At 39.0% G+C, this 25,580-nt stretch overlaps 1 protein-coding gene across 1 annotated transcript in view; it reads left to right on the forward strand.

Annotated features, from left to right (window-relative positions):
- COQ2 (coenzyme Q2, polyprenyltransferase) overlaps window positions 1-25,580 on the forward strand; it is a 403,478-nt gene that overhangs the window by 178,658 nt on the left and 199,240 nt on the right. The window lies entirely within an intron of this gene.

Genomic DNA, 25,580 nt, shown 5'->3' on the forward strand with positions numbered 1-25,580 from the left:
TTGCCTAGGCCCAGATCACAATGTGCCTTGCTGTTGGTTTTGTGCTAAGTTTAACCAACGAACTATTGAGCGTCAGTATATTTTTGCTTCTAAATATTTTGGTTCAAGATTTAATTATCCTGAAATGTCGTCGGTTAGCAGTCCAACTACCGGAGTACATAAAAAACCGCAAGGAAAAAGACAGAGACAGCCCGCCGAGGTCCAAAACCGATGACGAAACTTCTCCTAAGCCATTCGCCGGTACTCAGTGAGGCGCTTTCGCAGCCCCTCATACCCTCTACTTTTGAGTTGCAGGCCTCTACCGACACCCATTCGGAGTCCGGTATGCAGCAAGCTTCTCAGAGTATTGAACCCGCTGATGTCTCTCCCTTGGATGGGTCCAGAGCCGCTGTGCAGGCACCGACTTCTGAGGGTGTTTTCAGGCCTCGACATTTTTATATTAAACCGACGCCAGCAACAAAAACAAGATCAAAAACAACTTCTATGTCTAAAAAAAACGATGCATGAGCCACGTGCTCAGGCCCCTATGCCTAAAAAACAGATGATCAAAATGGCTGAGGATTTAATTACCTTGATCAGGGGTTCCCAACACCCCCCTGCTAAGAGGCCTAGGCAAGGCACTGATTATGAATCTTCAGATCAGGTTTCCATTTCTTCTGATTCCTCTTCTGATCAGGAATTTTCTATTCCACCCTATGAGGATTCTGATGCAGAGGAATCCATCCCATCTGCATCTCCTCCTGAGGATTACTCTTTTGGAGAGACTTTTTGCATACTTTAAGGGAACATTTTCACTGGGAGAGTCAGGACTTCTCTGAATCAAAAAAGAGGCTTAGGGATTTCCTTCTTCTTCCTCAGCATAGGCCTTTGGCAGTACCTCCTGTATTAGACATTGTTGATGATGTGTTCTTGGAATCAAGCACGGCTCCTGATTCCCTGCATCTGGCTCCTAGTAAGCCAGACAGACATTACAGGATTCCTGACTCCCACAAATTTCTATTCAAAAATCCTGCTGCTGATCCTGAGACTATTTCTCAGGGTCCCAAGGGTGTAAAGGCCTCTACAGCCAAAAATCCTATCCCTTCTGATAGAGATTCCAGGGCACTGGATAGATGGGGAAAGAAGGTTTATACGTCTGCAACCTTGGCAATCAGGGCTTTAAACTGCCAGTTTCATATGCTTAAATATCAGCAGCATGTTATGGGCTTACTGAAACAGAAAATTATGTTGATTTCTGATTGTGTGAAACATAGAGTTACAGGAATTATTGCATTCAGCAGAACAGGTTGAAAAGCATACTTTGCAATGTGGTTTTGATTCCTTGGAGGCCTCTTGTAGGGCCACCGTTACTGGATCTGTGATTAGAAGGCATGCCTGGCTCAAGGAGCAAAATCTGCCTGATCATGTTAAAGCTAAATTGTTGGATGCCCTTTGCAGCATGATACTCTGTTTGGTAGTAAGGCAGAAGAGGTTTTGAAGAAAATTGTAGACAAAGCTAAATCTATGCAAACTGTAAAAGATTTCTTGCAAGTGCAGCCACCCAGGTTCAGCAGGCACTGGCCTACTAAAAATTCGTCCTTTCCTGTATCCAACAGAACCACACAGGGCAAATCCAGGCGCTCAAATGCTCCAGATACCAATCACAGGGTTCTTACAGGTCAAAACAATGGGGTGCCTCCACCTCCAAATCTGGAGGAAACATTGCGCAACCCTACAGTAAGCAGTCTCAATGACTTTCCTCTACCATCACCAAACACTTATCTTTTGGCAGCCCCCTTGGGGGGGACACTAGCACTTCATCCTCAAAATTGGAAGTTAATTACCCAGGACAAGTGGGTATTAAACATAGTAACCCAAGGGTACAGATTTCATTTCCATACTTTGCCAATTCCAAACGGATGGCCGAATCTGCCACAAAACCAGTGGGCAGAGGCCCAGAAACAAGTAATGTCGCTCATGGATATGGGGGCAATTCAACCTGTACCAGAATAGGAAAAAGGACACGGATTTTACTCGACTTTTTTTGGTACCCAGAAAAGACAAGTCATGGTGCCTAATACTGGACTTATCGATTTTAAACACGTTCCTGGACATTCCAAAATTCAAAATGCTGACTTTACAACAGCTTCTGCCTATGTTAGGCAGAAATGCTTGGTTAGTAACTCTAGACTTAAAAGAGGCATACCTGCATATCCCAATAAGGGAATCATGCAGAAGATATTTCTGCTTCAAAGCAGGTTTTTTTGCATTACCAATTCTCTGCACTGCCCTGTGGCTTATCTACTGCGCCCAGGGTCTTTGCAAAGTGCCTGGCACCAGTAATTGCATTCTGCAGACAAAGAAGCATACAAATCTATCCTTATCTGGACGATTGTCTCATTCAAGCAGAGGACAAGGACACTCTTCTTCATCATCTGGTGTTTGTAAAAAGACTTCTAGCATGCCAAGGGTTCACCATAAATGAAAAGAAATCACAACTGGTACCCTCTCAAATAATTACATTCCTGGGTGCAAGCTTGAATACAACTGCCCAGATGGCTTACCTCACACCAGACAAACAAAGGCAACTGACAACATACTTCAAACAAATGGCAACAAAAACCCAGTTATCTGCAAGACAAATTCTGCAGGCTTTGGGGTTCATGGTATCCTGCATTCTACTAATTCCATATGCAAGACTGCATATGAGGAAACTTCACTGGTACCTAAAAAGTTTATGGAGTCAGCATTGTCACAGTCTGGAAGCAATGATTCCTCTCATTCCCTGCCTACAACAGGAGTTTCTTTGGTGGGCAGAGACATGTCATCAAAACAAGGGACAATCATTCACTCTACCCCCTGCCACCCAAACCCTAACTACAGATGCATCAGACTATGCTTGGGGGGCCCACCTAGCAGGGAGATGCATTCAGGGCAAATGGAGCCCAAACCAAATGCATCTGCATATCAACCAGAAAGAAATGCTAGCTGTTCAGAATGCTCTGACTGCCTTCAAGGACTTACTTCATCCAGGACAACTACTGATAAAGACGGACAACACCACAGTTATGTGGTACATAAACAAGCAGGGGGGTACACATTCCTACCCCCTTTGCAGACTAGCCATGGCCTTGTGAAACACAGCCTTTACTTACCAAATACATCTTCTAGCTCAGTTCCTGCCAGGAAAGCAAAATACTGTGGCAGATGACCTAAGCAGAAATCTTATGGACCCGCACAAATGGAAACTGGATCCACAAACCTTCAGCATGTTAGCACAGAAAGGGGGAGCCCAGACATACATCTATTTGCCTCTCTTCAAAATTATCAGTTGGACAAATTCTGCACAAGGACTCATCACAAAAAAGCATGGAAAGTGGATGCCCTATCCTTCAGCTGGAAAAACCTATCAGTCTATGCCTTTCCCCCTCTGCCTCTACTCTCCAAGGTCTTACTAAAAGTCAGACAGGAGAAACCAAAAATGATCCTAATTGCTCCGGACTGGCCTCGCCAGCACTGGTACACACTTCTAAGGAATATGTCCCACCTTCCCCCATGGTACTTGCCTCAAATGCCTCATCTACTGTCTCAGCAGAACTATCAAATTCTGCACACTCAGCTCTCAACTCTGAATCTTGCAGCATGGCTAATCAGCTAATTATTCAAACAACACCTCTCCGTAAATCTGTGATCTATGTCATTTTGGAAGCCAGAAGACCTAGTACCAGAAAATCTTATGCTGATAAATGGAAGAGATTCTGTGCTTGGAACTAAGCACAAGGAATAGACACAGCAAAGCCCAATATTCCTCAGATTTTACAATATTTGACTGAGATGCTTGACAAGGGCCTATCTTTTTCCTCAATAAAAATCCATGCCTCTGCCATCTCGGCTCATTACAACACAGAGCCTCCCCTCTTTTCTCATCCTCTGCTTAAACAGCATCTTAGATGGCGAAAAATTTAAGGCCTCCCAGAAGATCACCAACTCCTGCACGAGAGCTCAATTTTGTGCTGGAAAAGCTCACCCTGCCTCCTTTTGAACCAGCAGCTACTGCGGATATAAAATTTCTATCTTGGAAAACAGCTTTTCTCTTGGCAGTCACTTAAGCAAGAAGGGTTTCAGAACTACAGGCCCTCATGGCAGTGGAGCCTTTTTCTCTTGGCAGTCACTTCAGCAAGAAGGGTTTCAGAACTACAGGCCCTCATGGCAGTGGAGCCTTTTATTATATTTTACCCAGACAGGCTGTCCCTCAGGACCAATCCTTCTTTTATGCCTAAGGTGGTATCCAGTGTGGCTCTTAACCAGACCATCCATCTGCCAACATTTTACCCAAATCCGCAGAACAAGGGGGAGCAGAGTCTGCATTCGTTTGATGTACACAGACAACTAAGATTCTACTTAAACAGGACCAAATCTCTAAGAAAATCTGAACTACTGGTAGCATTTGCTGCAGGGTCAGAGGGGAAGGCTATGTCAAAGCAGACTATTTCTAAGTGGATAAGCCACTGCATTCATTTCTGCTATTTGCACCATGGTAAACCTGTGACCCAAGGGGATCAGATCACATTCCATCAGGGCTGCCTCTACTTCAGCAGCTTTTCTCAGAGGGGTTCCAACCAAAGACATTCTAGATCACAAACAGCTCTGACCCAAAAAAAACACGGACTGTGGTGAACAAAAAGTCAGACAGTTATGCAAGATACTCTGTTTATTTTTCTACCACCTCAGTGTCTCCACCTTCAAGGAATAACAAACACTCAAAAAATACACACATTTTTATATTCTACATAATTAATTGCATTCAATTCACAATTAAACAATAAATTACCCCTTAAAGTAAACACTTCCAATTCAACTCATTATTTAAACCCTTTGGCATCAGTGTTTTATATTTTAAAATATAAGTACTTTCCTTATACAGTAGCTCATGTTTCAGTACATCTTCATCATTATGTAAACATTCCACTCTTTCTAAAATTGTACCTTGTAATAAAGTGGCATCACTATTATGTAACATTTTAAAATGTAAAGCTATCATTTTGTCTTCCCTTATATTCTTAATATCCCTTAAATGCTCCATGAATCTGATACAAAATTCACGTTTAGTTTCCCCTATATAATATAAAAAGACATTCTAGAAGCTGCTACTTGGAGCTCTGTTCATACCTTCACAAAGCATTATCATTTACCTCTCTTCTCCAAATCCAGGGCAGGCTTTGCCACTGCAGTCCTGCAGGCCTTATAGCCGCTCCTAATGCTGTTTAGTTCCATCCTGCCATCCATAGCTTTGGGATTCTACCCAAATGTAATGACTGCAGCAGTGAAACACAAGGAACATAGTGCAGTTGTGTACACTTTTTATTTTTTTATTTATTTATTTTATTTTTGTTAACCGGGAAAGTCCGACTGGACACAGGTCCATTTTCAGCGGAGGCCCGGGGAGAAAAGCTCCATGATACAATACAATATTAGATTAAAACAGTACAAAGCAATTCTTAACATTTATATGTAGTACAGAGGACCATTTACATGGCATGTGATAACTCTAGTAGAATATACAGTCAGTACTCTAGCAGAATATACAATTAGTACAAATAATACAAATATATATAAACTTTTTTTTTTTTTTTTTTTTTTTTTACCATAAATGTAGATGTTCGAGTGTATTCACTGTTGCAGTCCGGGTTACCCACCCGCCATCCCCCTTTCTATACCTTTCCTTTCCTTCACTATACTCAAAAGCCTTTGTGCTGTATTTGCAGGTAAAGTTTATGTTTCTAAAAGTGCATCTATATATTTACTGTTTATTTATATATATATATTTTTGCTCCCCATTTGGGGGGCGCCTGACATCTGGGGCAAGAAAAACTGAATAAAATGGCGTCGGCTACAAGTTTTATACCCTTGACGACCTGACGTCATGGAAGAGGAGACAGCAACCAATGCAGGACCGAAGACTTTGTTATTCAGGCCGACTGAGGGCAACCTGCCAGCAGATTACCCAAATGTAATGACTGCAACAGTGAATACACTCGAACATCTACATTAATGGTAAGTGTACACAAATGTTCTTTTCCCACCCAGCCCCCCCCCCACTTGCCTGACTCCTTTTCCTGGAGTATCCATTCCATAGTCGCTGATTCAGGCAGCATTCAGTTCTGAAGAAGGTGCATGCTGATGTCCTCTTTATACCCAGCATCCGTTTACGACTGATGTCCAAAAGAGAGATGCGGGATGTCGCTCGCACCCTAACAGTAGCATTTATCTTTTGTATAATGGCTAGACGTATGAGAGTTCACCAGAGGCAAACTCCCTGATGTTATGTATACAGCAGCATATAGAAGAGAAGGACATCTAAAGTTATGGTAAGTTCTTACACAGCAATACTTTCTGGAGTTTCCTCTGGGTCAGCCTGTAGCGAGATACAAAGCACTTCCTCTTCTTCTACCAACATAGGGCTAGAGTCGCAGTTTGCAGCCCTTGTACTAAGAAAGAACACTTGTACTGATATTCTTTATTGTAGGGATACTACAAAAGCACTGACTGTGCAGAATGGAAGGGACACAGTATTGTCATTGGCCAGGATGGGCTTGTGGTGTTTGTGAGGAATGGTGGTGTTTAAGTAAGGATGCATCATTCCAGGTTGTGTAAAGTCAAGATGGAAACAGAGGCCCTCATATAGCAGTTAAAATAACAGTGATGTGAAACACTGACTGGAAGCAATGCCAGCTAAGTCAGAAAAGGGAAACCAGCATGAAATGAGTCTGGAAGAACTGGTACCGGTGATGCTGCAGCTAGGTTGTAACATCAGTCTGAAAAATGTATAACCATAGAATTTGTGGACAAACAAAATGAGGTACAGCATACAGCTAAAGTCATAGTTCAGGCTGGTAAAACTGCAGAAAGATGCAAGAATTGGATATAACGTGACATGAAACTTTTACCCTTAGCTGATACTGTGTGTAGAGAAGGGTCTGTTGAGATGTCACATGTAGACAATATATATATATATATATATATATATGTATATATATATATATATATATATATATATATATATATATACACACACACACACACACACATATACATACTTACAAATATTTCAAACATGGGCATTAATGCCCTTCTAGCCTGCCAATATACCAAAACAGTTGTTCCCAAAATAAGTGTCCAGGCTGTTGTTAAAAATATTGAAGCTAGTACTTGCTTTAATGTTATCTGTTCCATGCATCAGCTACTCTTTCAGAGAACAAACCAGTACACTTATCTTCCCTATAGAATCTTCTGTAAAAGTTGTCTGATGATTCTGTACTACTGTTTGATAACCCCAAACATTCCCAGAGGTACTTGTCTCTAAATGCCGTATATACCTGAATAAAGTCTTGTCTTAAATATCTATTTTAATCTTTCGTGTTAGTAATTTAAAATTTTCACATCTTTGAATCCGTTGGTATATTTTCACTGTACTCTTTCCAGTTTGCTTATGCTTGTTTTCATATAAGGTTTCCATATTGTTATTTTATTCTCCACTTTGGATCTAATGTAACTAACACACAATGATTTCATCATTTCTGATTTCCTAGACTTTATAAATCTAGTTCTAGAACTGTCATTAACCAATTGGTTGATATGATTAGAAAAACTCAAAACTAGATACCCCCATATAACTAAGTCCTTAAACAAATCTACAGTTTCAATCACTGTTTGCTGTATTAAATATTCACCTTTCAATTTATGACTCCTAAATCTCATGCTTAGTTTTTTGATGTGTTTATCAGCATATTATTCTTCTGTGTCCAAATGGTCAATTAAGTAAATTTCTTTTGAAGTCATGCCTTATCTGTAACATACGTAGTCAATATTCATATGTAATCATATTTGCCTTTGAACTTGGAACTAATGACTTACTGTCTGTCCTCTTAAGTCACTTGTGGAACATGTACTCCTGACTGCAGATGCACTATTCGCATCAGTAAAACAGTAAGAGATATGTTGGGCTGTCAAATTATTGTTTTTGAAGAAGTTGATAATGTTGACCAAAACTGCATCTCTACTAGTTGGGTGTGTATGCTCAAAAAAACTCCAAAAGAAATCGCGACCAAAGTATTTCTTTTGACTATAGAGATTGAAGACCTTTGCAATAACAAACTTCCCAAATGTTTAACAATACATGAATTAGACTTTGTCTATCTTGTTTTAACTCTAATTTGTCAAAAGCAATATTTTAGACATTAGTTCTGAATTTTTGCAAGGTGTGGAATTCCCTTGTGAGATTTATGTATATCCCCTTCCTGATGCATGATGTATAGAGCAATTTTGGAAACTCAAAAAACATGTTTAGGTTCACAGTGTTGCACCTTCCTGATGCATGATGTATAGAGCAATTTTGGAAACTCAAAAAACATGTTTAGGTTCACAGTGTTGCATTGGCATGAAGTAATAAAAAACATCATTTTTAAGTCAGGAGATAGAATCTTATAGGTCGACCCTCCAATGTTGTAGTTTTTAAAGCACAAGACTACCATCCCTGGAGTGCTTACATGTGACTGAAGTGCTTGCATGTGAAGAGCATGACCACTTTTGTCGCATGGGATTGGACCTGTGTACTATTCATGGAACAGTGTTGTTAAACCACGTCAGCTGCATAACAAATCATCACTCTGTCTTCGAACTGTTAAGGGTAGTGTAAAGGATGGACTTATTTAGGTGGGAAATAGGACTAATTTTCTGTGTTGCCAATTGTACTAGACCAAATGCCATCTCTGAAGCTTCCTGTTTGGCACACAACAAAGAGTATGCCATTGTCCAGATTCATGACATAAATAATTTGAACCCATGGGGAAGGATGAATCCATGGCACTAGTTGCTTTTAGTGATACTTCACATGGAAACCTACCTGATGGTGGACCTCAGAGGGCATTTTATTGTTTTATAGAGCAAAGAACATTCTCACTTGTTTGCTAACAGTCTGAAATAATTAGAAGTGTGGTGCACCACTCTGTCACAGGAAAAACTCCTACAATATAAGGTGACATTGATAATACATTCTGCTGTATTATAAACTCATAGCAGATGACACAAGGTGTGATACCCTTCCGATAGTCTGTGCCACAGATAACTATTGTTTAGTTACTGCACTTAATTCTGCAAACCCTGTTCCAGAAAAAAGGCATCATTTGGAAATGAATGGACTAAATAACTTGTACATACCCAAGGAATTTGCAGTATCCAATGCTCAGACTGAAAAAGTCACTTGTAGACTGCCTTATTAAGAAAGGGGCTTGAACCCTGGGCTTTGAATGAAACTTAAAGCATGATGTCTTGACTATTGAATTTGAATTTGAATTTATGTTCTAAATGTTTGCCTATTTTTATTTGTTTGTTTGCTTTTTGCATGGGAGTTAGGTTTGCAGTTACTTCCTTTGTGACTTTTACACCTGCATCTCTTTGAGACTTGTTGCAGTGTCATCTTTGTATTTGCTTTGTGACATTTATTTTCAGTGTCTCCCTTTATGGTATTCATGTGTGTGTGCGTGCTTTTGCATCAATTTAGACTGTGTTTTTGTTTGTGCATGCACACCTGTCTGAGATGCTGTCTCTTCTGCTTGGATGCTTAAAAGAGCACATTTAATGTATCATAAAAGCTGAAATTTTTATTGACCACTGTGATGAGTCTTGTTTTATGTTCCTGCCTTGCACATCATACTTTGAAGAAGAACAGTGTGAAGTGCAGTCATAGGTCACACAGTTTATTAAACACCACCACATGGCTGATTCTTCCAGGAGGCACAAGTCAAAGTTGGGTTTGTAAAAATCTTTTGCCACTGTGGAATACACATGGGTAGATAGTTTGGAGGACTGTGACAAAAACTAATGAGTTCATGACATGTTGGCAGATAGTTACATGTAGTGCTTTTATACACTCTCCCCATATAGAACTCTTAAGTTGCCAGTTAGTCATAATAAATCTCTTGGAATTGTCTTTCTTCAATGTGATGTATCCTGTTTTCCTATTTCAGTAAGAGGAAGGAAGTTCCTTTGTTTCTTCATCATACCAAAAGGTATGGAACATTTCTATCACATTTTGGACCATAGGGACTTGAGTGAGCTCCTCACATTTTTTCAAATTTTGGATAGTGCTTGTCAAAGCACTCATGTCCCTTCTTCTACAAGCCATATGTGTGGCAACACTGGACCTGATGGTTGCTTGGACCCTCAGAAGGCTTCTTTAGTTTGCTGTGAGTATACTTCATTTTCAGTAGATACTGCCTCTAGGGCTATCCTTTCTGCTTGGAGTGCTTAGCATGATCCTGTCTATGATGACAGAGGCTTTATCAGAGAAGGGCCCTCCTATTGTTTCCCCTTAATGAATGACCTGGCTTACATCAGTCTTGTGAGATGACTCCCTTTTATTAGCCCTTGCTTGTGTCCATCAAGAGTGTATGCTCTGTAGACTACTGTAGTGTTGGAGAAATCCTTTCTTCCTTCAGCACAGTAGCGTTTCTTCATACTGGATTGGGAATGCACTCATTGTTTAGTCCTGCCTGAAAAAACGGATGCTGGAAATAATGGATTTGGCTTTCTGGATGAAAACAGAAAGAGTAGCTGAAGTCTCAACCATTCTGCACTTCTCAGGTCTCTTGACAACCAACATCCTCATGGTCAGTTCACCCTCTTACAAGTGAGGGTGCATCAGTAACCTCCCTGTCAGAAGTGCAAGACTCAGTATAATGAGAGAAACCATTTTGAAATGTAAATCCATTCAAATAAACAATAGCACATTTCAAAACTCACTGTTACACCTTTCAAGCAAAGGGTGAATATCCTTGTACCCCCCTCCCAGATACTGGGAGTCCCAGTTCACCTGCCATTTGTTTATACTTACTCGAATATAGCTGTTCCTTGGATTGGCGGGAATAATTTGAAACTTAGTATACATATATATGTGTGTGTATAATATATATATATATCTATACGCATATGTGGGTCTTGTACAGGTGGGTCCCTTTCAGTTGACTTGAGTTTTCAGAAACTCGAAATTCATGTGGTCGAGACCATATGATCGAGTTTTTGAAATCGCAGTTCAGTGTGGATCGGGAAATTTACCCTTTTCCTCACTGAAATGCGATCTCGGAGTTGGCATATATAATTTACCGGGGGTGTGGGAGGTGCATGGGGCCTTGCTTCCGTGAAAAAACATAAAAAGTTAGATTTTTCTCTCTTTTTTTTTATTGAGTTTTCAGAAACTTGATCATATGGTCTCAACAGTATGAATTTCGAGTTTCTGAAAATTCTGCAGATTCGACATGTACGTATACATACATATATATTTATATATATATATATATATATATATATATATATATATATATATATTCCTTCCATGTACCCTTTTCCACTTCTCTGAAGACTGTAGTTACAGACTGCACAGTTTCAGCAGGCACATGCTTTAGAGGACAGTAAATTGCTAGTGGCTGTAGATTCATCATTCCCTCACTGACCTTTTGCTGGTGTCAGAATCCTTTTACTGTTTTTTAGAATGGACATCTCAAATGTTCTTATGTGCCCTTACTATGCCCTCAGCCAAAACCCTTCACGGATCCTTGTGACATTTGCTTCAATAGTTGATTGACTGGGATTTTTCCTGATAAAGAGCAAGTGTAGCCTACTTGAAGTATAATGCATATAAATCTGCTCAAACTGATTATGTTTCTTGCCAGAAGAGTTCAGAAGAGGAAGTTCAGGCTGAAAGAGCTACATGCTGTGGTCAGGCACATATGCAGTGGTGCATTTTGTTTAAAAGCAGAGTTGTGTGCATTTGTATCATTGTTTAGAGAAGAGATAACATTTTAGGAGTGGATTGGAGCATCTCCCTGAGAGGTGTACACATACCAGAGTAAGTGAATGTCTTGATGGATTCCTTGAGCTGCAGTCCTACTTATCAGCTGTAGCTGAGGATAGTAGAGACCTGTCTGGTCATGTTCATCTAGGAATGGTCAACATTGAAGTCAATCATTTCAACACTCAGAAATATGTAGTTGTCTCCCAATTCTTCTCAGCTCAGAGGCCAGTAGTGAGTTGGTATTGGGCATGTTCTTTAATCATGCACAAGATTCATGAATGCTTTTCTACCATTTCCACCTTTTTATAGGAAATTTACAAGTTCATTATTGCTACCCCTTCATTCCATGCAGAGCAGAAGCCTATACTGGTACAAGCCAAGAAATTCCTACTTGATTAGAGCTAGATCCACTTCTAGGTGAAAATGCTGATAGATACCTTGATCCTATGGATTTATGTAGTGGAGATGATTTGACTTTATCATAAATCCTGCCCTCATCAAACCTACTTCACTTTATGAAAGAGGTCTCTGTCTGCACAGAAAGGTATCCTACTTCCTCATTCCATGAGTTGGCATTTGATTTTCACCTGTCTCAGATACCTGCTTGACTTTGGACTTCATTTTTTCATTGTCAGAGTGTATATTTTCATTATGTTGGCACATCATTACTTAGTATACTGCAGAATTGTGGTTCAGAACCATCTTATGTGACATTTCTTTACAGATATTTTGTATTTCTGCCCAGCTTTAAAATCCCTTTTTGAACTTCATGATTGACAAGAATGCATTTCTTCCTTTGACCATTTCAGTGGATGTAGGTTCATAGGTAAGTACTAGGTTAGCTGCCATTGCAAGCCATTTTAAGCCTAACCAGTTGCCCCAAAGGTAAGAATCAAACCTGTACTTCATGTTTATGAGTGAAAACACCTTAACTATTATGCAAACCCCAACCTCTTAAAAGTTGTATTTGTAGCAGCCACCTTCACCTATACAGTTTGAGTTATAAGGCATTACTTTATAATGAATCCTATTACGTAAGATAACCCATAGGATAAGCCGGAATTTCTACCCAGAAATAGGCTCAGGGCTGTCTTTGAATCAATCCATTCACATCCTTGTTTTCTTTGTGGTGATGTAATCTCATGGGAGGCAACTCTACTGTATGGTTACCTTTTATTAACAACTCAGATTTTACCTATTGATGATTTTGAAATTCATCAAGACAGAGCACTCGTTTGTCTGTTTTACTGTGGATAAGGAAGACCTGGCTAAGCCTAAACCAATTTTGCCCAGCTTTTAGCCACCGCTGTTAAAGTTTACTTAAGTGTGGATGCAGTTTCTTCCAGTGCACATCATGAATTTGTCCATTGCAGACTTTTGTGCCACAGCCTTTTGGTCTTCATTTCATACCTTCACCAGGCATTATTGTTTGAACCATAATTCCATGAGTTGTAATTCTGTTGGCACCTTATTGTTTAAGAATATGGCCTTCTGAACCCTTGATTTTTAGATTGTCCCATAGTTCCTCCCTGCTTGGGATGATTTTTGATATTGCTTAGGATTCTTCTCAACAGTTACCCATAGCAGAAACAAAGTAATAGAAAACAGATGTGTAGGTACTCATATTGATTTGCAAGATGTCTCTGTGATATAGCTTTAATTCCTTTCTGGCTGGTGTCTAGATGATGTGTACACCCACCACTGTGGATAAACTTTATGTGATCTTAGTTATTCTTAGTCAAAGCTGAGAAAGACAAATCCATTTTGTAGCCAGCTGCTTAAATCTGAATTTTTCACATCAGACAAAAAGTAGTTTCCCACAGATGCATTTATTAGTGTTAGAATAATTAAGCTGGAGTTACATGGGTTTTTTCCTGCGTGGAGATGAGGACATTTAATCTCCTGTACAAATTCTGCATTTTATAGGTGGATATCAGTGGCAGAGATTGACATTTTGCCAATATCATCCATCACTTGCTGTAGTTCTTGTTTTCTGGCATATAATAAATAACTGGTCAAGGCATTCCACATTTTAAGGAACTTAGAGGTTGTGCGGGGGGGGGGGGTCATTATAATCAGAGACCCAGAATCAGTAGTAAAGCAAAGCTGTTGAATTAGAAACATTGAAAGGCACTAACATTAATCGATACAGGCAAATCTAATGCTGAGTTTTGCCGAAAGACTCTGGTAGAAAAACCCGCAAAAATCAGTTTTGTACTTTATTTAGAGGAACCTACACCAGAGACTTAAAAGTAAAATGAAAGAGAGGAAGCTGAACAGAGTGTGCTTCACCTACACAGAAAGCTAAACAGATACAGATGCTGGACTCTAAGGCTAGACAAATAGGAGTAAGCCTGAAGAGGAAACTGCTGACACCCAAATGTAATTTTTTTTTTAAATAAATTGCCCTTTATAGACAGTTTAATGAAGGAGAGAAAGCTGTGTCTCTCTTTGTAAAGTATGTGGCTATGCCCACCACTTCAGGCTATTATTGTAAGTAGTATTAACATGCTCACCTCCAGATAAGTCATAGGAGTTTTAAGAAAACACAGTGGTAGGATGACAAAATAACTTGGACCAGATAGAATATATCAAGAATGGAAGGAGAAACCAAAGGGCAGAAGATTATCACTTCTATCATAGCTACTTTTGATGTATAGAGTAACTCAAAACAGACTGTAGCTGTTGGTACTAAAGCCCTCTAGAGCATTTGCAGTAAAGCTAGCACACAGGCATGTCATGGGTTGTCATATGGGAGTAGAAATGATTAAGGCTAGAGTTCTAGCTAGATTCTGTTGGCCTGGTATCATTAAAAAATAGAAAATATCTGTGCAGCCTGTCTGTAGTGCAGGAGGACAGCACTAAATCCACAACTCGGGGACTCTCTCATACCTTTGTCTACAACAGAAGTGCCATTTGGGCACATCTTCATTGACTTTGTAGCCCCACATAAGGAGCTGAGTAGAAACTACCAGTACACATTGGTAATCCTTGACTAGGCAGCAAAGTTTCCAGAAACAGTACCCTTATGGAGAGAAAATATAAACAGAAATACTTCTGTTTTTGAAAGCAGGAATGTTCCAAGAAATCCTTACAAGGTACCCCATTTTGTAGCAAGTGAACTTTGCTAAAGGGATGATTTCATAGGTTGGTACTAGGCTGTCGGCCCTAGGGCCTATACAAGCCTAGCCATAACAATTCCCTGGATATTTCTTCCCACAATATTTACTTCCCTGGACCCCTGTCTAGCAGGGTGACAGACCTGATCCCTGGGGTGAATTTCCTATCTCCCATCCAGTCGTCAAGGTTCCTTTTGAAGAGGGCCAAGGAGGCGCTCTTCTTGACATGTATGGACAGTCTCTGGGTTAGGAACCTATCCCTCCAGCATGTTTTGTTCATTGTGATGACAAGGTTAAGATCCCTGGAGCGTGTGGCTCTGAGCGATTGGGATTTCTTTAAGTGGAGCATGTCCAACAGCTCAGGGTTTGACATGGCCTTGTATGTTAAGCAGAGATTGCCTCTGAGTAGACGATATGCCACAGAGTATAGCTGGAGTTTTTTAGACAGTCAGTATAGGGCATCTGCTTTAGGCCTGTGAGTCTTTTAGTGAGGTATTTCTGCAGCCTTTCCAGCTGTTGCAGATGTCTTGAGAGGTACATGCCAAACAGGGCATTGTACTCTATAATGGGTTTAACGAGGGATGAGTACAGTGGGACAATGACCTCCTTTTTTCTGGATGAAAAGCCCTTAATGATGAGGTGTGCCACATAGAAGGATTTCCTGACTGTTGTGGCAGTGTGGTTATCGAAGGTGAGACCACTGTCCACCTGTGTCCCTAAGTCTCTCATCACACTTTTGGTGTTTAGTGTACTGCCTCTTCAGTTTGAAGAGTCAGTTGATTACAGCTGCACCAGTGTGAAAAAGAAAAGACATGCAAAAAAGCCAATAAAAGTTAACAGTTTGGCTAAATTACAGTTACTGGCTAGTTGCTAAAACTGCCTGGTTGTCATCAAAGAGAAAATCTGAAGAAAGCAACAGAAAATCAAGTAGAAAAGGAGATGAAGTAACTCTTGCAGCAAAGTTTGTTGTAGCTGTTCAGCAAAAGCAGTTCAGGTTTCAGCTTTGGTACAGAATATGGCTTCCAGTAATTTACGTAAGCAAGTAAATCAAATGCATTCAAAGGTGATTAAATGAGTTTGAATTTAGAGGAACACATAAAGTCAAATGAAAAGTCTGGAAAGAATGGAGTGCTTTGTCAGAAATGTTGAGGAAGCAAGTGATTGTAACTAAGGGATGATTATTTGAGCTAGCATATAGGATTTGAATTGTGTAGACATAGTAAGGCCTTGTTATGTTTAGTGTTATTGGCTGCCGTAAAAGCAATTACTAGAAAATGGAAATCAAAATCTAAACCATCTGTAACTGAAGTATTGAATAAAATAAATGGAAATGGGTATTTAGAAAAAGGAGGGAGAAAATTGCATAGAAATAAATGAAATTTGTGGGACACATGCAGAATAATGCTCAGGAGGAGAAGTGAAATATAAGGGAAGACAGGACTTGAGCAATTTATGTCATGCTGGAGTGAATGATAATTGTTGAAAAGAAAGCATACACACACACACACACACACATATATATATATATATATATTGCATAAAATAAATGAAAATGTTTCTAAAGTTTTTTTGTTTGTAATTATATGTGTACTCATGACATTGTTCAAATTTTGTGAATTTAATAATGGTGTTTAAAAAAATGAACTTTGTCAGTTATTTAAGGTGAAACAGTTAAGAAAATAAGTATATCACCAACAAATAAATGAACTAGTTTAATGTCTTAACAAAACTTCTAGAGTCCATGTTTCAGAAAGCTACAGAAAAAAGATAGAAAGAACTATGGCCAGCTACCTTCTTACCTTCTTTATCATGTAAGAGAGGTACCCAATTTTTCCAGTTTCAGTCCATTTTAACTGTTATATATTAGACAGCCCTGTGGCTTGCTAGATATATCAAAAGAAACTTGCGTGGAGAAAACACTCTCTTCAAGAGGTTGATTAAACATTTCACAGAATAGTCACTTGAGTCACTGTAATGCCTTTCCCCAGTGAGCTTATGGAGAGGGAGTATAGGATGCTCGAAAGTAAACTTCTTGCCTTAGAGAGTTGTAAACAAGGGACAACGTATTTGTGTTGGCACTGACTGCTGAGAAGAATTTTCTGGATTAATGACAAGGTCCTAAGTGACAAAGTAGTGGAAATGAGTTACAAAGTAAGATACACTGATATCAAGGGCCTCCAGCATGTGCCTTACACAGACAGACTAAAATCTCTGTCACTGTACTCCGTATCATATAGACTTCTTAAGGGAGACGTATGCCTGGCCTACAGAGCAACCAAAGACCCAAACCAAATGAACTTACTGCCTATCTGTAAACCAAATGGGTCTAAGGCTACCCATTCCAGGGACTTAAATATGGTCTGCAACTTAAATAGGACATGCTGAATGAACAGATTATCTCTCAGCGACTGTCCTGTGAAACAGAGCAGCTCTATGACACTGTTCAAGAGGAACATGGATGAGTGGATGGTGTACCACAAATTCTTACCAGGGGTAGCATCCACAACCCTCCTGGACATGGGCAGTCATCACTAAATGTGGTTTTCGGTATTGACTAGTACTTCTACAGTATTACATTGGGTTGAAATGGCTAAGCTTAAAATGACCTCCTGGTTGATAGCTAATAATCTCCTATAATGATAAGAGAAAACTCCAACAGTTGTGTTGTATAAATGTCTTAAACTCATGGAAAGAAACTGAGATTTCTCTAATGAGTATGTCTTTACTGAACGTATTTAAGGCCACACAGCATGTCTTAAAGTTAAAATAGGTGAGAAGTTTTCAGTGGCCCAAATCAGGCAGTTAAAGAACTTGTATTCAGGAATAGGGACCTATTTTCAGAATTATCTGGCAGAAATAACTTAATTTAGCACCACACTGAGGCCGTCGCTGGTGAAAAGGTAAACTTGAAACAATATTGAATACCAGTGTCCCATAACCAAGCAGTCAAGGATTAAGTACAGAAAATGCTTAGGCTTGGGTTCACTGAGAAATCAACAGTGAGCAGAATATGCCCCATTTTACTAGTTACCAAACCCGAAGGAACTACAAAAGTTTGCAGTGACTTGGAAAACTGGATAGTTATTTCCAAATGTGATTGCTACCCCATGCCTTAAGTAGATGAAGTAGTTGAAAATTAGACAGTGACAGGTATTTGGGCAGTTTAGACTTGACTAAAGTTTATTAGCAAATCCCATTAACAGTATTGTCCTTGCCTGGTGGAGATTTTCACTCAGGATCATGCTGTTTGGCCTTCATGGAGCCTCAGCAGTGTTTCAAACCACTTATGGACTGAGACACCACAGCTTATGTTCTCAGGGCACTAGGAAGATCATCGCCCAAGGTCCAACCTATTTTAGACTGTGTGCCTCAAGTAGGTTAATGGCTAATCCCCCTATGTGTCGGTTGGGCCAGGTAGAATCCAGTACTTAAGCTACTTGATGAGAAGAGGGATGAAGTCTTGCAAATTTGGTCTGCACTCACCACTTAAACACAGACCAAGGCTGCTTTAAGGTTGGATAATTGCTGTTGCAATTTAATTTTTTAACTTTGCTAGCATAGCATGGCTTTATTGACTGACCTGACTAAAGATAAGGTCCTGAGAAATGTCATGTAGACAGAGATGACAGACCAGGATTTCCATAAGTTTAAAGACATTTTCAGTTCTAAGCCCATCCTATTAGCCTTCGGGCTTTTCTAAACAATGTGCAGTATTCACAGATGCCTCTGAGATAGATACAGGAGCCGTACTTGTGCAAAAGTTGGAAGGTAATGAACACCCAGTATATTGTGTAAGGAGAAGACTGAGTAACACTGAACAGACATGCTTGAATGAGAATGTGTAGCCATTAAATGGTCTCTCCACTCTTAATATTGTTTATTGGGCATGGAGTTTTTGTTAATTGTAGACTGTGCACCCCTTCAGTGCCTCTGTAGGCAAAGAGATAGCAATTCCAAGCTAGTCAGATAGTCTATATATATCTGTAGCCCTCTCATTTTTAAATTTTGCTCTGCTTGGGTTACCACTATGTGCATGTAGAAGGGCTACTGTGGACCTACATCCCTTGTGGTGTTAAAAAAAGCAGATGGTTCTGTGCTGGGGGGAAGGTTGGTCATGTGACTGGTAGGTAAGTGGTGAACACTAGGGAGAGCATGAGAGAAACGGCATGTGACTATTGAGCCTAAGTTATACACAAGGAGGGAACATGAGAGAAACTAGATGCAGAGTCTTTAGGCAGGAAACACATACTGAAGCAAATAAGGGATAGCTGTTCCCATATGTGTATTAAAATCAACCATCACTAAACTCAACCCTGTAGTACAGTGGGATAAAGGTTTAACTGTGCCCAGGTGACACCAGGAAGGAATGGGATTGAGGGGTCAACACTGGCTAACCTTTCCTGTGGGAGGGAAGCAACCTAGGTTCACCTCAGTAGTGGAGTTAAGAGTCTGATGAACTCTCTGCTGTAAATTATGTTCCTGTTGGTCAGGAGGTTGTCAAGGTTGGGCATGCGCCTTCTGAAGGCAACAGTTGCAAAGTTCAAAAGGTTTCCATTGGATGGTTGAGGTTATGGCAAATTTCCTGGATGAAGTATGATGCTGCACTGTTGTCCTCAATTTCCTCACCAGCCCCGGATGTGGATTCACTTGAGCTTATGAGAGGCTAAGGAAAATTCATTAGACCCAGTAAGTGAGGGGAGGAAGTGAAAAAACAAAAAAAGATTGACCTTCACTAATGGCATTAGATTCACTTTGCTTTTATTATTGAAAGAATTATGTAGGGAGTCTTAAGTGTTTTGTGAAGAAGGACAAAGCAGTCTGAGAGAGTGGAAGAGAAGTGTTTTCCACAAGAAAGCACTGCAACCTACATAAAATAGATTTATAATATTTGCACAGGAAAGCCAGAGGGATCTTAAATGTTATTGCAGGCCTTTTGTAATGTTTGTGTGTGTGCCCAGGAAGTACACGCATGCTACTGTGCACGTCCAACCTACTGGATAAGTGTCTCACTGCTGTGCACTGTGGATGATAAACTGGTAGTCCTGCAGCTGTCGCAAGTGTACTGAGAGAAGCTGCCTCCTTATAACCATAACAGGTGAGTTAGCATTGGCCACTCACCCCTTCCTAGTCCTCCCACTATATATGTAGATTGGCCTGTTTTGTCTTTTGTATTACTTTAAATATGGACATTCACTATTTCTATTTATACTGATTCACTATTGCTGAATCACCAACTCAACTAAAATCAGACACACTCTATTAACTCTGTAAAAAACTGGCTATCTGAAAACCAACTTATCCTTAATCCAAAGAAAACCAAATTGCTACTCTTTTCTCCCTAAAACCCTTAGCCACATAAAGTCTTTCTTCTCCATAGTGTCACAAAATAATACTCAAATACAGGTGGACACCAGTACAAAACTCTTAGGTGTTACTATTGATGATAGACTAACCTTTGATTTACACGTCAATAATTGTATCTGAAAAACACATCTCAAGCTAGGTCCCCTCTATAGAAACAAAAAATATCTTACCAAAACAGCAAAACTCACCCTTTCAAATGCCTACCTCTTACCCACTTTACTTTACAGCTCCCAAATTCTCACCAGCCTCAACACTGGACTACTAAACAAGTTAGAAACAGTATATAACAGGATTGCCAGATTTGCTGCCCAAAATTCTTACAAGTCCCATCACTGTCTGTCACTAAAAGAACTAAATTGGCTAGAATTACCTAACCTGCTTCTGTATAATCAGTTTCAGGTTATTCATTCCATTCTCTACAAACCCTCTTTCTGTCCAACTATCTCATCTCTAATCTCTCATTAACTACCCACTAGATTACTTCGCAGTTCTGAACAAGGCTTACTAAAAATTTACAAACCAAGGACCAAAATGGGTCACCTAGTCTATAGCTTTAACCCTTCCAAGGCCTGGAATAGCCTACCACTAGATATAAGATCCCTTGAACATCCCAATCAATTCAAAACCACTACAAAAAATACCTTCATGAAAAATGGACTTGCCAATGTAATTATCCCCCGTAAACACTCCCCTATAACCTTCTACTTCTCTTCTCTCTTCCTTCCCTTCAATAAACAAACTTACTACTTTATCTTCTCCTCTAGATACATCACTGCACAGAGCATAACTAAGAAAATATTCAGCTATGTAACTATTGCACTATTATGTATATAATATGTAATTATGAATGTATCCCTCTGATAAATGTATTTCTATGTATTTCACTTGTCACACTTTTAATATATGACACTGTAATGCAATAATGTGTGGTACTGTAATGCAGTAATCTGTGGTACTGATGAATGTATTTCTATATGTATTCAATATGTACAATTTCTATTTTCTGTTGGAACTTTTCTCCTTGGGCCTCCGCTGAAAACGGTCATTTGTAGCCTAGTCGGCCAAACCCGGTCAACAAATATAAAATCAAAATAAAATAAAAATTTCCCATATTTTTGTTAGATGTTTGATTCTTTTCGCATTTCATTTGGGATCATCTTCCATGATTTTGTTACAAATACCAAGTATAGGTATTGTCTGAAATGATTGTTTGATTATGTATTATTTAATTTGAAAGATCTTGATTGATTGCATTTCTGCAGAAGATTGCTAAGTACAAGGCATTTGTTTGGCTTATATAGTGTGGTATAAATGCCTTTAAGTTGGTAGCATCTAAGTGTGTTTTGAAGTTCCTGCTAACCTATTTTCTGCAATGCACTGCAATGGAGTAGTCTGTCAGGGAGTCTTGCAGCATAACTGGATGTATTTTGGCAGCATTGTTAAAGTTTATGTATTTGAGATATCTGAATGTCGATTAGAAATTGTGGATGTGTATAATAGGGCCAGGACTAAATGTTTGCAAGCAACTGTTGGTAGACTTGTTTTGGGTAGATACATTTTTTATTTGTATAGCATCCTCTTTTTCTGGGAATGTTAGCTTTACTTGCAATATAGTCAGTGAGTTTACCAGACTTTTAAGTTTTGATCAGTGATGTCTCCTAGTTGCAAAGTTTAGTGAATTTGTTTGGAGTATTATTAGGACTTGTGTTGAGTGCAAAGTTTGATTAGCAGTAGTTTCAGGAATGAATAGAATCTATTTTTTATTGGTCATTTACAAGCAGTTGGGAGTTAGCCGATGTTTTAATGAGTTAAAGTTTTTTGCGGTAGCGTGGACTTCTCTTAAGGCAGCAACATTGCAGATGAGTGTAGAATCATCAGCATATTTTGCCAGTTTGGTATTTTTGGCTAACTTATGCATGCCACTGATAAATATTTTAAAAGTTTAAAGGATCCAATATGGATTATTGTGGTATACCAACTGTGGTTGATAAGAGTATTTTTCCAGTGAACATACCGTGATTGTTGACTGATATGACTTTAAAAATGACAGACTCTTTGGATCTGTTTAGATTAACCAGTCTTTGTAGAGCTTGGTGTGTTACAAAATCAAAAGTCGGTAACATGTCTAAGAAGAGGGTGTCTCTAAACTTTCTTTGATTTCCTTCTTCATTGATTTTGCCCAAGAAAGTAAGTAAAGCAGATTGTGTGCAAAGTTCATGTCGAAAAATATGTTAAGTCTGAGAAAGCAAGGGTTTGTCATTGCATGAATTGCTTAGGAACACATCTGTAATTTTTGAGAAGGGATATAGAATGGTTATTGGTCAATGTTTTGTGAGATCATTAAAAGTACAAGTTTTATGAAGGGGTATTGTATATGATTGCTTCCAGCAGTAAATTATATGAGTTCTTTGTTAGATCTTGCTTCTGAATGGGTAATTCCTTCTGCATTTATTCATAGGGAATCAGATGGAATGTTATCAAGAGCAAATGTGTACATTTTATCTTCTTCAATAATTCTATGATTTGGGTCACTGATGCAGAACAAAGATTAAATTTACCAAAGGAACATTGGTAGGTGTCATTGTTAAGTGCAGGTGTTGTTCTGTCATGGCAGTTTGCAGCTTGTATGAAGTGAGGACTTCACTGCAGGTAATAGCGCAGTCCATCTCTTCTGGAGGAAGATTAGTTTGAAATTGTTTGCCAGGTCTTGTCAGGTTATTAACAGAGTTGCAGAATTGTTTTGGATTGTTTTGTGGCTGTGTGTGTTTATGAAGTAGTTTGTTTTGTTTTTGTACCATTTTTTACTTTGCTTTTAATTGTCATATACTTAGGAAATTTAAGTTTAATTTGGTAAGTTGCCTTGTCCTTTTCTGTCATAGTTTGTTTATGTCACTTAATGTCAATCATGGGGCTATCCTGTATTTTGATTTTGTTGCATTAAGGGGCTAATAAGTCTAGAATATGTATAAATGCCAGCTTTAAGATGTGTACTGCATTATCTAGATGTAAATGTTTGAGTGGGTACCAACTAAATTTTGCAAGTAAGCTGCTAAATAATTATTCTTGGAAATATTTTTAGTATGAACCCAGACAGGTGTTAATTTATGGATGTCTTTATTTCAAAATTGCAAATGTAAGATGGTGATCCCTTTTTGAGTCTAGTAGTATACCAAATGGGGTAATGTTATTGGGGTTATTGGTTTACTTGTCAATTTGTCTGTTCTAGTAAGGTTGGATGTTAGTTGTGGTAGTTCTTTGATTGATTTTGTGGATGATGAATTAGACCAGTCTATGCTGACATCTCATTGAATTAGTAAGTTTTGTTCAGTCAGAAGTAACCCTGGCAGTGATTTTCTATGGAAAACAGTGATCAGTGTAGTGTTCCTCACTGTCTTATGCTTCAGACAACTTACACTCAGGAATTTTCACTTCAACCATCTGCAAAGATGCTCTTTTATATCTTTAATAACCTGATTTTGTATATATGTGAGTTACAGAAGGTAAGGACCTAGATTTAGTTGTATGTCGCACCTTAGTAAGATATTGTCGAGTAATGATGTGCTTTTGCAAGAGACAGTGTTTAAGTTTCTCACTGATTTTTTGTTTCTTTTTTGGAAGAGGTTTTTGTTAAAGTAGGACTTGAATTTGGGAGGAATTTATTAAGTTTGCAATAATTTAATTGAGAACAAATAGTAATGTAGTCAATTCAGTCAGTAGATAGATTATGATAGCATGCATTTATTGGAGTGTGCTGATGTGAGATATTGTAGCTGGTTATAAGTACTGTAAATGTAAGAACAGTTAACCAGTTGTTTTTGTTGTTTTGTTGCACTGGTATACATCTGATTGTTATTTTATTGTTTAAATCTTATTAATAGTGTTTGTTTTGATCCCTTCAGACCTCATGATACTGGCCCAGTCACCAGTGCACCATGTCCACGCCAGGCCTACCAGCTGTCCTTCCACCTCCAGACCACTTGGATATTTGTTAGGGCCAGTTGTGGATCCTAAGGGCATCCTGATGGCTTGACCATCAGTGCAACTGTCCAGGGACTGGTCTTTTTATATTGTTTACTCAGTTTTCTCTTTTCCCCATCCCTGTCCAAACACATTGCCGGTGTCCAAGGGCAACTTCCCTCTTTAGACCACATCTCACCTTAGGGAGTGTCATTGACAAGTGCCCTCCTTCCCTCTCAGGATGTGCATGTACATCCCTAACTACTGCTCTATCAGTTGCCCAAGCTGCTAATCAAACCTGGGTTGGCTGGGCAGTAGTCAGGCTTTTATCCCTGTACACCACTGGAGCAGCAAGTCTGCCTTTCACTTCAACATTTCTTTGAAATGTTCTGTGTTTAATGATGTATGTGGCTATATATATATATATATATATATATATATATATATATATATATATATATATATCTATGTATATATATATATATATATATATATATATATATATGTATATATATATATATATATATATGGATTAACTTTATAATTTTGAAAAACTGAAATCCCGAATTTGTTTTTCAAAACCATAAAGTCGAATGGCCTAAATCCCGAAACTACACAATCACGAAACACAAAATCACGAACAGAAACACACCATACACCATACAACGCGTACATCATCCAACCCAAGCCACAACAAACAAAGCACACACAAATAACCCTAAACTAAATGTAAGCAGGGGGGGGCAAGTGCCCCTGCACCCCCCACCCCCCATCTTAAATATATATACCAACTTCGAGATTGCACAAACATACACAGAAAGGAAACTCACACCCACACATTCTACAGCCCCTCGCACACACACAAACATCACACTGTACAAACACCAACACATCCAACACTTACTTAGGCTTTCACCTGCCTAACCTAACCCACACGTACAACTAACAAACACATTCACACACGCTCAGAGTCCCACACAAAACCTTAACAAAACACTTAATTACCTTAAATCACACCTAAATCCATACACAACACGAAACACCATCCAGTCACAACACTGCACACAATGCACCATAAAGCCATAACAGCAAATATGAGATATTCGGATTCGTGATTATGCACTTTCACAATTTTCAACATTTGACTTTATAAGTTCAAAGAACTGAAATTCGTGATTTCAGTTTTTCGAAATTATAAATTGAACCCTTAGACATATATGTATATGTATATATATATATATATATATATATATATATATATATATATATAGTTTGTGTCTTTAGGCTTTTTCCCGGTTAGGGGTCACCACAGC

The sequence above is a fragment of the Protopterus annectens genome, chromosome 2.part0 (assembly GCF_019279795.1).
Source record: "Protopterus annectens isolate FY-2018-M chromosome 2.part0, PAN1.0, whole genome shotgun sequence".
Classification (NCBI taxonomy): domain Eukaryota; kingdom Metazoa; phylum Chordata; order Ceratodontiformes; family Protopteridae; genus Protopterus; species Protopterus annectens.